Source organism: Channa argus, unplaced genomic scaffold, assembly GCF_033026475.1.
Source record: "Channa argus isolate prfri unplaced genomic scaffold, Channa argus male v1.0 Contig044, whole genome shotgun sequence".
Lineage (NCBI taxonomy): Eukaryota > Metazoa > Chordata > Actinopteri > Anabantiformes > Channidae > Channa > Channa argus.
In genome coordinates this window covers 288,062-302,000 of record NW_027125263.1, presented here as the reverse complement: position 1 = coordinate 302,000, position 13,939 = coordinate 288,062, and the positions used below count along the sequence as shown (strand labels likewise).

Below are 13,939 nucleotides of genomic sequence, written 5' to 3'. Positions count from 1 at the left end.
TTTATTTCTATCAGGCTAGCTAGCACTTTCTGTGGGAAATGGCTTATTTTGTTTATTATGTTGGCCTTGGTTCGCCCTGAGTTGTAGTGTCATGTTTTGTTTGACACTTTCTTTCGTTTAAAATAAATATCATTCTGTTGGAACATCTCGATCCTGGATTTTGGTTTGGGGATCGGAGAGGGAACATGCTAATTTATCTTTGTATGTTGCACCCTGACCCCTTAGAAAGGGGCGTAACAGACCAGTACAGTTATAGTACTTTGTACTTTGCCACATTTATCTTCTTCTTAGCAAGTGTCATGCATTCTGCTTCTCCAGCGTTTTTAAGAGCTGTTGATGATGTCAAATGCAGCTTACGGCCACACTGCTCTCTAAGCGCCCGATCCCGTCCGATCTCGGCAGCCAAATAGGGCCGGGCCTGGTTAGTACTTGGTAGGAAGACCGCCTGGGAATACCAGGTGCTGTAAGCTTTTTTGCTTGGGTTTACAGGCAGCACAAGCTGGTGTTACTGCCTATTTATTCATAGAAATTGTTCTATATTTTCATCAAATTTTGTTCTTTCATTGCTGTTTTGCAACTTTATTGGTTTGTCAACCATCGTGCTTCATTACTAGTAGACCATGTTACGGTCCTGGCCATATGTGTTGTTTTTATTTTCTTGTTCTTATAGGTGCCCTGCCTGATTGGCCGGATTGGGGGGCAGTACAGGAAGCTGATTGGTCCATCCTACACTTCCTGGAGTTTTAAAAGTACGGTTCCCAACAGCTAGCGAGGCTCTTTCTGGCATCAGCGCCTGTTTGCTGTTCTTGGTTTCCAAACCTTATTTAGCATTTTTGAATTGTTAGGTTTTGTGCCGTGGTTTTGTTTATAAATTGTATATTTTGTAAATAGTATTAAATCTGTAGGGGTGAACAGCCATTTTCTTTTGATTGTTTTCTCTTGTTTTCACATTAGGGAGTTAGGGTTAGCGACTGTCTTTTGGTTTGTTTATTTCTATCAGGCTAGCTAGCACTTTCTGTGGGAAATGGCTTATTTTGTTTATTATGTTGGCCTTGGTTCGCCCTGAGTTGTAGTGTCATGTTTTGTTTGACACTTTCTTTCGTTTAAAATAAATATCATTCTGTTGGAACATCTCGATCCTGGATTTTGGTTTGGGGATCGGAGAGGGAACATGCTAATTTATCTTTGTATGTTGCACCCTGACCCCCTAGACAGGGGCGTAACAGACCAGTACAGTTATAGTACTTTGTACTTTGCCACATTTATCTTCTTCTTAGCAAGTGTCATGCATTCTGCTTCTCCAGCGTTTTTAAGAGCTGTTGATGATGTCAAATGCAGCTTACGGCCACACTGCTCTCTAAGCGCACGATCCCGTCCGATCTCGGCAGCCAAATAGGGCCGGGCCTGGTTAGTACTTGGTAGGAAGACCGCCTGGGAATACCACGTGCTGTAAGCTTTTTTGCTTGGGTTTACGGGCAGCACAAGCTGGTGTTACTGCCTATTTATTCATAGAAATTGTTCTATATTTTCATCAAATTTTGTTCTTTCATTGCTGTTTTGCAACTTTATTGGTTTGTCAACCATCGTGCTTCATTACTAGTAGACCATGTTACGGTCCTGGCCATATGTGTTGTTTTTATTTTATTGTTCTTATAGGTGCCCTGCCTGATTGGCCGGATTGGGGGGCAGTACAGGAAACTGATTGGTCCATCCTACACTTCCTGGAGTTTTAAAAGTACGGTTCCCAACAGCTAGCGAGGCTCTTTCTGGCATCAGCACCTGTTTGCTGTTCTTGGTTTCCAAACCTTATTTAGCATTTTTGAATTGTTAGGTTTTGTGCCGTGGTTTTGTTTATAAATTGTATATTTTGTAAATAGTATTAAATCTGTAGTGGTGAACTGCCATTTTCTTTGGACTGTTTTCACATTAGGGAGTTAGGGCTAGCGACTGTCTTTTGGTTTGTTTATTTCTATCAGGCTAGCTAGCACTTTCTGTGGGAAATGGCTTATTTTATTTATTATGTTGGCCTTGGTTCGCCCTGAGTTGAAGTGTCATGTTTTGTTTGACACTTTCTTTCGTTTAAAATAAATATCATTCTGTTGGAACATCTCGATCCTGGATTTTGGTTTGGGGATCGGAGAGGGAACATGCTAATTTATCTTTGTATGTTGCACCCTGACCCCCTAGACAGGGGCGTAACAGACCAGTACAGTTATAGTACTTTGTACTTTGCCACATTTATCTTCTTCTTAGCAAGTGTCATGCATTCTGCTTCTCCAGCGTTTTTAAGAGCTGTTGATGATGTCAAATGCAGCTTACGGCCACACCGCTCTCTAAGCGCCCGATCTCGCCCGATCTCGTCCGATCTCGGCAGCCAAATAGGGCCGGGCCTGGTTAGTACTTGGTAGGAAGACCGCCTGGGAATACCAGGTGCTGTAAGCTTTTTTGCTTGGGTTTACGGGCAGCACAAGCTGGTGTTACTGCCTATTTATTCATAGAAATTGTTCTATATTTTCATCAAATTTTGTTCTTTCATTGCTGTTTTGCTACTTTATTGGTTTGCCAACCATCGTGCTTCATTACTAGTAGACCATGTTACGGTCCTGGCCATATGTGTTGTTTTTATTTTCTTGTTCTTATAGGTGCCCTGCCTGATTGGCCGGATTGGGGGGCAGTACAGGAAGCTGATTGGTCCATCCTACACTTCCTGGAGTTTTAAAAGTACGGTTCCCAACAGCTAGCGAGGCTCTTTCTGGCATCAGCACCTGTTTGCTGTTCTTGGTTTCCAAACCTTATTTAGCATTTTTGAATTGTTAGATTTTGTGCCGTGGTTTTGTTTATAAATTGTATATTTTGTAAATAGTATTAAATCTGTAGGGGTGAACTGCCATTTTCTTTGGACTGTTTTCACATTAGGGAGTTAGGGTTAGCGACTGTCTTTTGGTTTGTTTATTTCTATCAGGCTAGCTAGCACTTTCTGTGGGAAATGGCTTATTTTGTTTATTATGTTGGCCTTGGTTCGCCCTGAGTTGTAGTGTCATGTTTTGTTTGACACTTTCTTTCGTTTAAAATAAATATCATTCTGTTGGAACATCTCGATCCTGGATTTTGGTTTGGGGATCGGAGAGGGAACATGCTAATTTATCTTTGTATGTTGCACCCTGACCCCCTAGACAGGGGCGTAACAGACCAGTACAGTCATAGTACTTTGTACTTTGCCACATTTATCTTCTTCTTAGCAAGTGTCATGCATTCTGCTTCTCTAGCGTTCTTAAGAGCTGTTGATGATGTCAAGTGCAGTTTACGGCCACACCGCTCTCTAAGCGCCCGATCCCGTCCGATCTCGGCAGCCAAATAGGGCCGGGCCTTGTTAGTACTTGGTAGGAAGACCGCCTGGGAATACTACGTGCTGTAAGCTTCTTTGCTTGGGTTTACGGGCAGCACAAGCTGGTGTTACTGCCTATTTATTCATAGAAATTGTTCTATATTTTCATCAAATTTTGTTCTTTCATTGCTGTTTTGCTACTTTATTGGTTTGTCAACCATCGTGCTTCATTACTAATAGACCATGTTACGGTCCTGGCCATATGTGTTGTTTTTATTTTCTTGTTCTTATAGGTGCCCTGCCTGTTTGGCCGGATTGGGGGGAAGTACAGGAAGCTGATTGGTCCATCCTACACTTCCTGGAGTTTTAAAAGTACGGTTCCCAACAGCTAGCGAGGCTCTTTCTGGCAGCAGCACCTGTTTGCTGTTCTTGCTTTCCAAACCTTATTTAGCATTTTTGAATTGTTAGGTTTTGTGCCGTGGTTTTGTTTATAAATTGTATATTTTGTAAATAGTATTAAATCTGTAGGGGTGGACTGCCATTTTCTTTGGACTGTTTTCACATTAGGGAGTTAGGGTTAGCGACTGTCTTTTGGTTTGTTTATTTCTATCAGGATAGCTAGCACTTTCTGTGGGAAATGGCTTATTTTGTTTATTATGTTGGCCTTGGTTCGCCCTGAGTTGTAGTGTCATGTTTTGTTTGACACTTTCTTTCGTTTAAAATAAATATCATTCTGTTGGAACATCTCGATCCTGGATTTTGGTTTGGGGATCGGAGAGGGAACATGCTAATTTATCTTTGTATGTTGCACCCTGACCCCCTAGACAGGGGCGTAACAGACCAGTACAGTTATAGTACTTTTTACTTGGCCACATTTATCTTCTTCTTAGCAAGTGTCATGCATTCTGCTTTTCCAGCGTTTTTAAGAGCTGTTGATGATGTCAAATGCAGCTTACGGCCACACCGCTCTCTAAGCGCCCGATCTCGTCCGATCTCGGCAGCCAAATAGAGCCGGGCCTGGTTAGTACTTGGTAGGAAGACCGCCAGGGAATACCAGGTGCTGTAAGCTTTTTTGCTTGGGTTTACGGGCAGCACAAGCTGGTGTTACTGCCTATTTATTCATAGAAATTGTTCTATATTTTCATCAAATTTTGTTCTTTCATTGCTGTTTTGCTACTTTATTGGTTTGTCAACCATCGTGCTTCATTACTAATAGACCATGTTACGGTCCGGGCCATATGTGTTGTTTTCATTTTCTTGTTCTTATAGGTGCCCTGCCTGATTGGCCGGATTGGGGGGCAGTACAGGAAGCTGATTGGTCCATCCTACACTTCCTGGAGTTTTAAAAGTACGGTTCCCAACAGCTAGCGAGGCTCTTTCTGGCATCAGCACCTGTTTGCTGTTCTTGGTTTCCAAACCTTATTTAGCATTTTTGAATTGTTAGGTTTTGTGCCGTGGTTTTGTTTATAAATTGTATATTTTGTAAATAGTATTAAATCTGTAGGGGTGGACTGCCATTTTCTTTTGATTGTTTTCTCTTGTTTTCACATTAGGGAGTTAGGGTTAGCGACTGTCTTTTGGTTTGTTTATTTCTATCAGGCTAGCTAGCACTTTCTGTGGGAAATGGCTTATTTTGTTTATTAAGTTGGTGTCATGTTTTGTTTGACACTTTCTTTCGTTTAAAATAAATATCATTCTGTTGGAACATCTCGACCCTGGATTTTGGTTTGGGGATCGGAGAGGGAACATGCTAATTTATCTTTGTATGTTGCACCCTGACCCCCTAGACAGGGGCGTAACAGACCAGTACAGTTATAGTACTTTGTACTTTGCCACATTTATCTTCTTCTTAGCAAGTGTCATGCATTCTGCTTCTCCAGCGTTTTTAAGAGCTGTTGATGATGTCAAATGCAGCTTACGGCCACACCGCTCTCTAAGCGCCCGATCCCGTCCGATCTCGGCAGCCAAATAGGGCCGGGCCTTGTTAGTACTTGGTAGGAAGACCGCCTGGGAATACTACGTGCTGTAAGCTTCTTTGCTTGGGTTTACGGGCAGCACAAGCTGGTGTTACTGCCTATTTATTCATAGAAATTGTTCTATATTTTCATCAAATTTTGTTCTTTCATTGCTGTTTTGCTACTTTATTGGTTTGTCAACCATCGTGCTTCATTACTAATAGACCATGTTACGGTCCTGGCCATATGTGTTGTTTTTATTTTCTTGTTCTTATAGGTGCCCTGCCTGTTTGGCCGGATTGGGGGGAAGTACAGGAAGCTGATTGGTCCATCCTACACTTCCTGGAGTTTTAAAAGTACGGTTCCCAACAGCTAGCGAGGCTCTTTCTGGCAGCAGCACCTGTTTGCTGTTCTTGCTTTCCAAACCTTATTTAGCATTTTTGAATTGTTAGGTTTTGTGCCGTGGTTTTGTTTATAAATTGTATATTTTGTAAATAGTATTAAATCTGTAGGGGTGGACTGCCATTTTCTTTGGACTGTTTTCACATTAGGGAGTTAGGGTTAGCGACTGTCTTTTGGTTTGTTTATTTCTATCAGGATAGCTAGCACTTTCTGTGGGAAATGGCTTATTTTGTTTATTATGTTGGCCTTGGTTCGCCCTGAGTTGTAGTGTCATGTTTTGTTTGACACTTTCTTTCGTTTAAAATAAATATCATTCTGTTGGAACATCTCGATCCTGGATTTTGGTTTGGGGATCGGAGAGGGAACATGCTAACTTATCTTTGTATGTTGCACCCTGACCCCCTAGACAGGGGCGTAACAGACCAGTACAGTTATAGTACTTTGTACTTTGCCACATTTATCTTCTTCTTAGCAAGTGTCATGCATTCTGCTTTTCCAGCGTTTTTAAGAGCTGTTGATGATGTCAAATGCAGCTTACGGCCACACCGCTCTCTAAGCGCCCGATCTCGTCCGATCTCGGCAGCCAAATAGAGCCGGGCCTGGTTAGTACTTGGTAGGAAGACCGCCTGGGAATACCAGGTGCTGTAAGCTTTTTTGCTTGGGTTTACGGGTAGCACAAGCTGGTGTTACTGCCTATTTATTCATAGAAATTGTTCTATATTTTCATCAAATTTTGTTCTTTCATTGCTGTTTTGCTACTTTATTGGTTTGTCAACCATCGTGCTTCATTACTAGTAGACCATGTTACGGTCCTGGCCATATGTGTTGTTTTTATTTTGTTGTTCTTATAGGTGCCCTGCCTGATTGGCCGGATTTGGGGGAAGTACAGGAAGCTGATTGGTCCATCCTACACTTCCTGGAGTTTTAAAAGTACGGTTCCCAACAGCTAGCGAGGCTCTTTCTGGCAGCAGCACCTGTTTGCTGTTCTTGCTTTCCAAACCTTATTTAGCATTTTTGAATTGTTAGGTTTTGTGCCGTGGTTTTGTTTATAAATTGTATATTTTGTAAATAGTATTAAATCTGTAGGGGTGAACTGCCATTTTCTTTGGACTGTTTTCACATTAGGGAGTTAGGGTTAGCGACTGTCTTTTGGTTTGTTTATTTCTATCAGGCTAGCTAGCACTTTCTGTGGGAAATGGCTTATTTTGTTTATTATGTTGGCCTTGGTTCGCCCTGAGTTGTAGTGTCATGTTTTGTTTGACACTTTCTTTCGTTTAAAATAAATATCATTCTGTTGGAACATCTCGATCCTGGATTTTGGTTTGGGGATCGGAGAGGGAACATGCTAATTTATCTTTGTATGTTGCACCCTGACCCCCTAGACAGGGGCGTAACAGACCAGTACAGTTATAGTACTTTGTACTTTGCCACATTTATCTTCTTCTTAGCAAGTGTCATGCATTCTGCTTCTCCAGCGTTTTTAAGAGCTGTTGATGATGTCAAATGCAGCTTACGGCCACACCGCTCTCTAAGCGCCCGATCTCGTCCGATCTCGGCAGCCAAATAGAGCCGGGCCTGGTTAGTACTTGGTAGGAAGACCGCCTGGGAATACCAGGTGCTGTAAGCTTTTTTGCTTGGGTTTACGGGCAGCACAAGCTGGTGTTACTGCCTATTTATTCATAGAAATTGTTCTATATTTTCATCAAATTTTGTTCTTTCATTGCTGTTTTGCTACTTTATTGGTTTGTCAACCATCGTGCTTCATTACTAGTAGACCATGTTACGGTCCTGGCCATATGTGTTGTTTTTATTTTGTTGTTCTTAGAGGTGCCCTGCCTGATTGGCCGGATTTGGGGGAAGTACAGGAAGCTGATTGGTCCATCCTACACTTCCTGGAGTTTTAAAAGTACGGTTCCCAATAGCTAGCGAGGCTCTTTCTGGCAGCAGCACCTGTTTGCTGTTCTTGGTTTCCAAACATTATTTAGCATTTTTGAATTGTTAGGTTTTGTGCCGTGGTTTTGTTTATAAATTGTATATTTTGTAAATAGTATTAAATCTGTAGGGGTGAACAGCCATTTTCTTTTGATTGTTTTCTCTTGTTTTCACATTAGGGAGTTAGGGTTAGCGACTATCTTTTGGTTTGTTTATTTCTATCAGGCTAGCTAGCACTTTCTGTGGGAAATGGCTTAATTTGTTTATTATGTTGGCCTTGGTTCGCCCTGAGTTGTAGTGTCATGTTTTGTTTGACACTTTCTTTCGTTTAAAATAAATATCATTCTGTTGGAACATCTCGATCCTGGATTTTGGTTTGGGGATCGGAGAGGGAACATGCTAATTTATCTTTGTATGTTGCACCCTGACCCCCTAGACAGGGGCGTAACAGACCAGTACAGTTATAGTACTTTGTACTTTGCCACATTTATCTTCTTCTTAGCAAGTGTCATGCATTCTGCTTCTCCAGCGTTTTTAAGAGCTGTTGATGATGTCAAATGCAGCTTACGGCCACACCGCTCTCTAAGCGCCCGATCTCGCCCGATCTCGTCTGATCTCGGCAGCCAAATAGAGCCGGGCCTGGTTAGTACTTGGTAGGAAGACCGCCTGGGAATACCAGGTGCTGTAAGCTTTTTTGCTTGGGTTTACGGGCAGCACAAGCTCGTGTTACTTCCTATTTATTCATAGAAATTGTTCTATATTTTCATCAAATTTTGTTCTTTCATTGCTGTTTTGCAACTTTATTGGTTTGTCAACCATCGTGCTTCATTACTAGTAGACCATGTTACGGTCCTGGCCATATGTGTTGTTTTTATTTTATTGTTCTTATAGGTGCCCTGCCTGATTGGCCGGATTGGGGGGCAGTACAGGAAGCTGATTGGTCCATCCTACACTTCCTGGAGTTTTAAAAGTACGGTTCCCAACAGCTAGCGAGGCTCTTTCTGGCATCAGCACCTGTTTGCTGTTCTTGGTTTCCAAAACTTATTTAGCATTTTTGAATTGTTAGGTTTTGTGCCGTGGTTTTGTTTATAAATTGTATATTTTGTAAATAGTATTAAATCTGTAGTGGTGAACTGCCATTTTCTTTGGACTGTTTTCACATTAGGGAGTTAGGGCTAGCGACTGTCTTTTGGTTTGTTTATTTCTATCAGGCTAGCTAGCACTTTCTGTGGGAAATGGCTTATTTTATTTATTATGTTGTCCTTGGTTCGCCCTGAGTTGAAGTGTCATGTTTTGTTTGACACTTTCTTTCGTTTAAAATAAATATCATTCTGTTGGAACATCTCGATCCTGGATTTTGGTTTGGGGATCGGAGAGGGAACATGCTAATTTATCTTTGTATGTTGCACCCTGACCCCCTAGACAGGGGCGTAACAGACCAGTACAGTTATAGTACTTTGTACTTTGCCACATTTATCTTCTTCTTAGCAAGTGTCATGCATTCTGCTTCTCCAGCGTTTTTAAGAGCTGTTGATGATGTCAAATGCAGCTTACGGCCACACCGCTCTCTAAGCGCCCGATCTCGCCCGATCTCGTCTGATCTCGGCAGCCAAATAGAGCCGGGCCTGGTTAGTACTTGGTAGGAAGACCGCCTGGGAATACCAGGTGCTGTAAGCTTTTTTGCTTGGGTTTACGGGCAGCACAAGCTCGTGTTACTTCCTATTTATTCATAGAAATTGTTCTATATTTTCATCAAATTTTGTTCTTTCATTGCTGTTTTGCAACTTTATTGGTTTGTCAACCATCGTGCTTCATTACTAGTAGACCATGTTACGGTCCTGGCCATATGTGTTGTTTTTATTTTATTGTTCTTATAGGTGCCCTGCCTGATTGGCCGGATTGGGGGGCAGTACAGGAAGCTGATTGGTCCATCCTACACTTCCTGGAGTTTTAAAAGTACGGTTCCCAACAGCTAGCGAGGCTCTTTCTGGCATCAGCACCTGTTTGCTGTTCTTGGTTTCCAAAACTTATTTAGCATTTTTGAATTGTTAGGTTTTGTGCCGTGGTTTTGTTTATAAATTGTATATTTTGTAAATAGTATTAAATCTGTAGTGGTGAACTGCCATTTTCTTTGGACTGTTTTCACATTAGGGAGTTAGGGCTAGCGACTGTCTTTTGGTTTGTTTATTTCTATCAGGCTAGCTAGCACTTTCTGTGGGAAATGGCTTATTTTATTTATTATGTTGTCCTTGGTTCGCCCTGAGTTGAAGTGTCATGTTTTGTTTGACACTTTCTTTCGTTTAAAATAAATATCATTCTGTTGGAACATCTCGATCCTGGATTTTGGTTTGGGGATCGGAGAGGGAACATGCTAATTTATCTTTGTATGTTGCACCCTGACCCCCTAGACAGGGGCGTAACAGACCAGTACAGTTATAGTACTTTGTACTTTGCCACATTTATCTTCTTCTTAGCAAGTGTCATGCATTCTGCTTCTCCAGCGTTTTTAAGAGCTGTTGATGATGTCAAATGCAGCTTACGGCCACACCGCTCTCTAAGCGCCCGATCTCGCCCGATCTCGTCCGATCTCGGCAGCCAAATAGGGCCGGACCTTGTTAGTACTTGGTAGGAAGACCGCCTGGGAATACCACAAGCTGTAATCTTCTTTGCTTGAGTTTACGGGCAGCACAAGCTGGTGTTACTGCCTATTTATTCATAGAAATTGTTCTATATTTTCATCAAATTTTGTTCTTTCATTGCTGTTTTGCAACTTTATTGGTTTGTCAACCATCGTGCTTCATTACTAGTAGACCATGTTACGGTCCTGGCCATATGTGTTGTTTTTATTTTATTGTTCTTATAGGTGCCCTGCCTGATTGGCCGGATTGGGGGGCAGTACAGGAAGCTGATTGGTCCATCCTACACTTCCTGGAGTTTTAAAAGTACGGTTCCCAACAGCTAGCGAGGCTCTTTCTGGCATCAGCGCCTGTTTGCTGTTCTTGGTTTCCAAACCTTATTTAGCATTTTTGAATTGTTAGGTTTTGTGCCGTGGTTTTGTTTATAAATTGTATATTTTGTAAATAGTATTAAATCTGTAGGGGTGGACTGCCATTTTCTTTTGATTGTTTTCTCTTGTTTTCACATTAGGGAGTTAGGGTTAGCGACTGTCTTTTGGTTTGTTTATTTCTATCAGGCTAGCTAGCACTTTCTGTAGGAAATGGCTTATTTTGTTTATTATGTTGGCCTTGGTTCGCCCTGAGTTGTAGTGTCATGTTTTGTTTGACACTTTCTTTCGTTTAAAATAAATATCATTCTGTTGGAACATCTCGATCCTGGATTTTGGTTTGGGGATCGGAGAGGGAACATGCTAATTTATCTTTGTATGTTGCACCCTGACCCCCTAGACAGGGGCGTAACAGACCAGTACAGTTATAGTACTTTGTACTTTGCCACATTTATCTTCTTCTTAGCAAGTGTCATGCATTCTGCTTCTCCAGCGTTTTTAAGAGCTGTTGATGATGTCAAATGCAGCTTACGGCCACACTGCTCTCTAAGCGCCCGATCCCGTCCGATCTTGGCAGCCAAATAGGGCCGGACCTTGTTAGTACTTGGTAGGAAGACCGCCTGGGAGTACCACAAGCTGTAATCTTCTTTGCTTGAGTTTACGGGCAGCACAAGCTGGTGTTACTTCCTATTTATTCATAGAAATTGTTCTATGTTTTCATCAAATTTTGTTCTTTCATTGCTGTTTTGCTACTTTATTGGTTTGCCAACCATCGTGCTTCATTACTAGTAGACCATGTTACGGTCCTGGCCATATGTGTTGTTTTTATTTTATTGTTCTTATAGGTGCCCTGCCTGATTGGCCGGATTGGGGGGCAGTACAGGAAGCTGATTGGTCCATCCTACACTTCCTGGAGTTTTAAAAGTACGGTTCCCAACAGCTAGCGAGGCTCTTTCTGGCATCAGCACCTGTTTGCTGTTCTTGGTTTCCAAAACTTATTTAGCATTTTTGAATTGTTAGGTTTTGTGCCGTGGTTTTGTTTATAAATTGTATATTTTGTAAATAGTATTAAATCTGTAGTGGTGAACTGCCATTTTCTTTGGACTGTTTTCACATTAGGGAGTTAGGGCTAGCGACTGTCTTTTGGTTTGTTTATTTCTATCAGGCTAGCTAGCACTTTCTGTGGGAAATGGCTTATTTTGTTTATTATGTTGGCCTTGGTTCGCCCTGAGTTGTAGTGTCATGTTTTGTTTGACACTTTCTTTCGTTTAAAATAAATATCATTCTGTTGGAACATCTCGATCCTGGATTTTGGTTTGGGGATCGGAGAGGGAACATGCTAATTTATCTTTGTATGTTGCACCCTGACCCCCTAGACAGGGGCGTAACAGACCAGTACAATTATAGTACTTTGTACTTTGCCACATTTATCTTCTTCTTAGCAAGTGTCATGCATTCTGCTTCTCCAGCGTTTTTAAGAGCTGTTGATGATGTCAAATGCAGCTTACGGCCACACTGCTCTCTAAGCGCCGGATCCCGTCCGATCTCGGCAGCCAAATAGGGCCGGGCCTGGTTAGTACTTGGTAGGAAGACCGCCTGGGAATACCACGTGCTGTAAGCTTTTTTGCTTGGGTTTACGGGCAGCACAAGCTGGTGTTACTGTCTATTTATTCATAGAAATTGTTCTATATTTTCATCAAATTTTGTTCTTTCATTGCTGTTTTGCAACTTTATTGGTTTGTCAACCATCGTGCTTCATTACTAGTAGACCATGTTACGGTCCTGGCCATATGTGTTGTTTTTATTTTATTGTTCTTATAGGTGCCCTGCCTGATTGGCCGGATTGGGGGGCAGTACAGGAAGCTGATTGGTCCATCCTACACTTCCTGGAGTTTTAAAAGTACGGTTCCCAACAGCTAGCGAGGCTCTTTCTGGCATCAGCACCTGTTTGCTGTTCTTGGTTTCCAAAACTTATTTAGCATTTTTGAATTGTTAGGTTTTGTGCCGTGGTTTTGTTTATAAATTGTATATTTTGTAAATAGTATTAAATCTGTAGTGGTGAACTGCCATTTTCTTTGGACTGTTTTCACATTAGGGAGTTAGGGCTAGCGACTGTCTTTTGGTTTGTTTATTTCTATCAGGCTAGCTAGCACTTTCTGTGGGAAATGGCTTATTTTGTTTATTATGTTGGCCTTGGTTCGCCCTGAGTTGAAGTGTCATGTTTTGTTTGACACTTTCTTTCGTTTAAAATAAATATCATTCTGTTGGAACATCTCGATCCTGGATTTTGGTTTGGGGATCGGAGAGGGAACATGCTAATTTATCTTTGTATGTTGCACCCTGACCCCCTAGACAGGGGCGTAACAGACCAGTACAGTTATAGTACTTTGTACTTTGCCACATTTATCTTCTTCTTAGCAAGTGTCATGCATTCTGCTTCTCCAGCGTTTTTAAGAGCTGTTGATGATGTGAAATGCAGCTTACGGCCACACCGCTCTCTAAGCGCCCGATCTCGTCCGATCTCGGCAGCCAAATAGAGCCGGGCCTGGTTAGTACTTGGTAGGAAGACCGCCTGGGAATACCAGGTGCTGTAAGCTTTTTTGCTTGAGTTTACGGGCAGCACAAGCTGGTGTTACTGCCTATTTATTCATAGAAATTGTTGTATATTTTCATCAAATTTTGTTCTTTCATTGCTGTTTTGCTACTTTGTTGGTTTGTCAACCATCGTGCTTCATTACTAGTAGACCATGTTATGGTCCTGGCCATATGTGTTGTTTTTATTTTGTTGTTCTTATAGGTGCCCTGCCTGATTGGCCGGATTTGGGGGAAGTACAGGAAGCTGATTGGTCCATCCTACACTTCCTGGAGTTTTAAAAGTACGGTTCCCAACAGCTAGCGAGGCTCTTTCTGGCAGCAGCACCTGTTTGCTGTTCTTGCTTTCCAAACCTTATTTAGCATTTTTGAATTGTTAGGTTTTGTGCCGTGGTTTTGTTTATAAATTGTATATTTTGTAAATAGTATTAAATCTGTAGGGGTGAACTGCCATTTTCTTTGGACTGTTTTCACATTAGGGAGTTAGGGTTAGCGACTGTCTTTTGGTTTGTTTATTTCTATCAGGCTAGCTAGCACTTTCTGTGGGAAATGGCTTATTTTGTTTATTATGTTGGCCTTGGTTCGCCCTGAGTTGAAGTGTCATGTTTTGTTTGACACTTTCTTTCGTTTAAAATAAATATCATTCTGTTGGAACATCTCGATCCTGGATTTTGGTTTGGGGATCGGAGAGGGAACATGCTAATTTATTTTTGTATGTTGCACCCTGAC

General features: G+C 41.7%; 12 pseudogenes; all 12 read left to right on the top strand.

The window, feature by feature from the left end:
* The first annotated feature begins 351 nt into the window (after positions 1-351).
* Positions 352-470, top strand: LOC137119091 (5S ribosomal RNA; annotated as a pseudogene).
* Positions 471-1,337: 867 nt separating this feature from the next.
* On the top strand, positions 1,338-1,456 carry LOC137119060 (5S ribosomal RNA; annotated as a pseudogene).
* Positions 1,457-2,313: 857 nt separating this feature from the next.
* LOC137119057 (5S ribosomal RNA) lies at positions 2,314-2,442 on the top strand (annotated as a pseudogene).
* Positions 2,443-3,299: 857 nt separating this feature from the next.
* On the top strand, positions 3,300-3,418 carry LOC137119058 (5S ribosomal RNA; annotated as a pseudogene).
* Positions 3,419-4,275: 857 nt separating this feature from the next.
* LOC137119092 (5S ribosomal RNA) lies at positions 4,276-4,394 on the top strand (annotated as a pseudogene).
* Positions 4,395-5,238: 844 nt separating this feature from the next.
* Positions 5,239-5,357, top strand: LOC137119117 (5S ribosomal RNA; annotated as a pseudogene).
* Positions 5,358-6,214: 857 nt separating this feature from the next.
* On the top strand, positions 6,215-6,333 carry LOC137119086 (5S ribosomal RNA; annotated as a pseudogene).
* An 857-nt stretch (positions 6,334-7,190) lies between these two features.
* Positions 7,191-7,309, top strand: LOC137119085 (5S ribosomal RNA; annotated as a pseudogene).
* An 867-nt stretch (positions 7,310-8,176) lies between these two features.
* LOC137119054 (5S ribosomal RNA) lies at positions 8,177-8,305 on the top strand (annotated as a pseudogene).
* Positions 8,306-9,162: 857 nt separating this feature from the next.
* On the top strand, positions 9,163-9,291 carry LOC137119053 (5S ribosomal RNA; annotated as a pseudogene).
* Positions 9,292-12,120: 2,829 nt separating this feature from the next.
* Positions 12,121-12,239, top strand: LOC137119063 (5S ribosomal RNA; annotated as a pseudogene).
* An 857-nt stretch (positions 12,240-13,096) lies between these two features.
* Positions 13,097-13,215, top strand: LOC137119084 (5S ribosomal RNA; annotated as a pseudogene).
* Positions 13,216-13,939: the final 724 nt, after the last annotated feature.